Below are 5,098 nucleotides of genomic sequence, written 5' to 3' on the forward strand. Positions count from 1 at the left end.
AGAGAAATTTTCTAAGCCCGATGTGTTTTCCAAAACACTGGCTTGGGCTCATGCTCCCGCTCCGGGCTCTGATTGATATTGTAAACGACCTACAAAATGTACACAGCTCTAAAATCAATGATGGAGACTAAGCCCAAGCCAAAGCCTAAGCCCAAGCCAAAGCCTAAGCCTAAGCCCAAGCCAAAGCCTAAGCCCAAGCCAAAGCCTAAGCCCAAGCCAAAGCCTAAGCCCAAGCCAAAGCCTAAGCCCAAGCCAAAGCCTAAGCCCAAGCCAAAGCCTAAGCCTAAGCCAAAGCCAAGGTTTGGAAATGGCCCCAGGTAACAGATGCCCCAGTGGTAGCCTGAACATCTGACGCCACACTTCAAGGCTCATGAATTTTGTCAGAGACCAGCCTTGGGCCTATATGTCAATCCCCTTCCAAAAGCACCTTTGACCTTGCACTAATTTCACATGGAGATTCTCAGTCAAATCCTAGGTACGTATACATATATTTAACAACATTACATACAAACAGTTTGCACGCTGCATGCAGTTGACCAATCAACATACAGATGGAAAGCTTACTTTATCCAAAGCAATTGATGGGCCTATAAAACCAATACCCGTATTAACCCTTAGAGAAGACAGGGAACCAGTCTACTCCATTGGCTGCTTTTTTTAAAAAGTGAAATGTAGCTGCTGACTCACTTCACCTCTGACCAATCAAAATACAGACATGGAAAGCTTACGTCACTGCCAGTTTATCCAATGAAAATGCTGGGTCTGTAAAACCAATACCCGTCTTTCCCCTTCTGGATAGAGAAGACTGGGAACCAGTCTACCCCATTAGCGGCTTTTGTTTGACAGTAAATACTGCCCTCTATGTGCAGTTCACCATCCAGACAACCACCGAGTTATAGCCATGAATGAGATCATAATTATGTATCAAAGTACATTGTACTTTTTCTAATCTGGCGCCGATACTTACAGAGCGAACATCAATCTTTGAGCTTTCAAACATAATCCGGGCAACAACTGATTGAAAGGAAGATCTGATTCCATGTACTAGCTGATCGTGCGGCTCATGGTATCCATCTCATAATTTGTCTAGTATCATTGATTACATCTAAAGACTTTTGTTGTAGCGACAACAAACAGGATTTTAGATTTCATCAAAAGACAAGAGCTGGGGAGTTCAATCTGAAAGCTCGCTTGATAACAATTTTGTATTGGTACAAATCCACTAGGATACTTTCTCTGTGTGAAGTACTGTCAAAGTCAAAAAAATATTATTTAAAAAATCCTACAATTACCAATTGTTATATTTCAATTGTTAAAATCAACATAAGGCAATGTGAAAGTGCACGTAAAATCCACTGACAACTTATAATCGGTTTTTGTGTTTTCACTACAAGAGAGTTAATACATGTACCTTCATGTTAAAAACTGGATAATTGGAAATTGGATTGTTTTTTCACAGATTGATGAGATGGTTTAGTGACTGGAAATAAATTTGATTTGCATCCCCCACCCACTTCGTAAACCCCTCAAACTCTAATAAACTGTTGTTTAAATCATCATTTACTTTTTAAAAATTGAATCAAAGGCAACATGCTGATCCATGAATGTTCCAAGAAAGGGGTAATAAAAACACAAACAAACAAACAAACAAACAAACAAACAAACAAACAAACAAACAAACAAACAAACAAACAAACAAACAAACAAACAAACAAACAAACAAACAAACAAACAAACAAACAAACAAACAAACAGACAAACAAACAAAACAAAAACCAAAAAAAGGGAACCATAAAATAGGATAGAGTATTGAATTCAGATCTATAGCGAAATTAGTGCAGGGGTGAGAGTCATTATTAACAAAGAAGTCTGAAACTTGGATACAAAGTCAAAGGTATGTTGAAATGATGCCATTTCTACTGTTTGGTAACTCCTTGGGTAATAGATTCCAAAAATCTTTTGGAAACAGTATCCACAGCATTTAGAGAAGTAGACCAATGAGCAGGATTTCTTGATTTGTGGAAAAAAATATTGCCTGATTTTCTTCACCAGGCCGACATAAAAAGTCTGAATTCAGCCAAAAGTCTGAACATCTCATCCCTGTTAGGGCCATATTAATAAGGTGATGGATCACTGCCTGTAAATCTATTCAGGTGCAAAAATTAACGACAATTTTATTTGGTCTCTGAAGTACATGCCTCTTTCTTTTTCACTGGAGTTAAAAAACCCTGAATATTACAGACTGATGGATGAACTTACCATGCATTATTAAATATTATTATTGTTTAATGACTTATTTACACAAATCAACTGTGAAAAAGACAATGAAGCATAGAAAGCATTTAAGTATGAAAACAAATTGCAAATAAAAAATTGAAGGGGGACAAGCAATCCATCAAATACAAGGACGTCTTTGAAGTGAGCTATATTGAAGAACAAAATAGTTTTAAAGATGACAACCATGTATTAATATGTCATTGAGAGAGTGGAGGCTGTGAGAAAATTAAAGGTCAGATAAATCTACCAAAATCAAAACACCCCGCAGTGCTATTACGTATCATAAGCTTTTTTGAGGTATGGTGGACGTGACAGGAGTGCACTGTTTGGTTTGGGTGTATGCACACAAATTAACCCGACCCTTATAGTGTTGTATAACTTGTTGTATAACCGTATCTTCATAAGGCTAAAGCCCCGTTCATACTTCCTGCAAATGCAAATGTGAAGCGAATATTATAATTGACGTCACAAAATATTGCAATGAATATTCGCAGCAGTTCAGCTGTGCTCAACTCATTTGCCAATATCCCTGCGAAAGGATAGTTGTGTTGTCAAATTCATGTCAAATTTGATACGCATTCACATTCGCAAGAAGCATGAACCAGGCTTTATGGTGTTGGTAAAACAGCACCCCTCTCCAATATAGACCGTATTGAATAACCTCTGTGTTGCTATAAAAAGTCGCCATCTTGTAGGGCAAACCGTATGCGCGTCTAAACGCGTACATCAATGAAGCACGCAGTATTCCGGCACACGCATGCACATGCACAGTGACGCCATCTTGTAGGGCAGATATTTGACCGGTGACGTCATATTCAATACGGTCTATACCCTCTGTCCCCTATAAAAGTTACTTGACTGTCGGCACAAAGTACTAAAACAGTGTCGGCAAACAAGAGTTGAAATATCTACTGCTTCTACACCATGGTGACCATTAAGACACTTCTCTTCAAAGTTCTAGCCAAGGATTTGGTAAAAAAAGATATCCACAAATTGCTTCAAACTCATAACCTGGGTGTCCAAATTGTTTTCAATACATTTATATGCAAATGACAGATGAAACAGGAGCCCAATTTCATAAAGCATGTAAGCACACAAATTTGCTTAGCATGAAATTTCTTCCTTGATAAAAAACAAGATTACCACCCAAATTTTATTTGTTCGCATATTGCTTGTTACTGGCATTCAGCTGTTGTTTGCCTATCCTGAAAATCGCATGAAAATTTGGTTGGAAATCCTACAGGCTTTATGAAATTGGGTCAGGGTGTCCAAATTTAAAGGCAGTGGACACTATTGGCAATTACTCAAAATAACTATTAGCACAAAACCTTACTTGGTAACGAGTAATGGGGAGAGGTTGATGGTATAAAACATTGTGAGAAAAGGCTCCCTCTGAAGTGCCATAGTTTTCGAGCAAGAAGTAATTTTCCACGAATTTGATTTCGAGACCTCACATTTAGAACTTGAGGTCTCGAAATCAACCATCTAAACGCACACAACTTTGTGTGACAAGGGTGTTTTCTTTCATTCATATTTCGCAAGTTCGATGGCCGATTGAGCTCAAAGTTTCACAGGTTTGTTATTTTATGCATATGTTGAGATACACCAACTGTGAAGACTAGTCTTTGACAATTACCAATAGTGTCCACTGCCTTTAAAGCAGCTTCTCCAAAAGACACACAGCTGGCTAACACTATCCTTCTTAAGCCTGATACTTAATGGAGGCAATGAAGGCGATTGCATCCATGCCCCCTGGTCATTGACTTGGTGCCCTTGAAATACTCCAGTTGAAACTTACAATTTCCTCATAAAAGTCATAAGGTGTCCTTTACCAAGGAGAAAACGCCTTGGTGCCTTTTGCCCAAACATGTACAGGACTGGTTTCTCATCAGTTGATATTATGTGTACAGTTTTTCAATATTTCATGGGATAATGACTTTCTGTCATAAAGTAGGGTTTAAAGCATTAACTAGATCTGAGTGTCCCCGGTAATAAAACAAAATAACCTATCACTGATTCAACATAAAGCTAAGCATTTATAAATACATGCATCAAGTACACATGCATCATGCAATATAACTAGCCTTGCTTCAGGCAAACCAAAGTCGGTCACTTCCAATCGTCAGGATGATTAAACACCCAATGTGGGCAAAACTCATTGGATACTATGCAAATTATCCAGGGGGTTAATCCATTTAAATGTAGGGGGGGGGGGAGTATCTTAACTCCCTGTTTCTGGGGGTGTGTGCAATGTGTGTAATGATTTGCAAACCCACAGTGCTGGCTGGCGAAGCGAGTGATGGGGTACATTGTGAGAGTTAACCAGATGAACTTGGCTTATTCAACTGTTCAAAAGAAGAATATTATAACTGGGTGTTTCAAATTGACTCCAGCACCGATTTGAAAACGAGGATTTATTTTCTGACGGGTGGTCACTTCACACAGAGCGATATTGCTACAAATTACACAAATAGGTCGGAAGGACCGTTAGGTTGGATAGACAACTTTTATTGAGTATAAAATAAAAAATCTACCCAAGCTCAACCAATCATTCCAGTTTGTTACAATCAATATGGACTAAACTCCTTGGATCTTATGCAAATTGACAAGGGCTTCTCCATTTTAAAGTGGGGGCGGTATCTTAACTCTATGTTTCTAGTGGTCTCTGTATGATTAGTAAACCCACAGCGCTGGCTAGCTGGAGAGGCAAGTAATGGTAACATGGTGAGAGCTGACCAGATGTACTTGGCTTATTCAACTGTTCAAGAGAGGAATATTATAACTGGGTGTTTCAAATTCACCCCGTCACTGATTTGGAACG

The sequence above is a fragment of the Asterias rubens genome, chromosome 1, assembly GCF_902459465.1.
Source record: "Asterias rubens chromosome 1, eAstRub1.3, whole genome shotgun sequence".
Taxonomy (NCBI): domain Eukaryota; kingdom Metazoa; phylum Echinodermata; class Asteroidea; order Forcipulatida; family Asteriidae; genus Asterias; species Asterias rubens.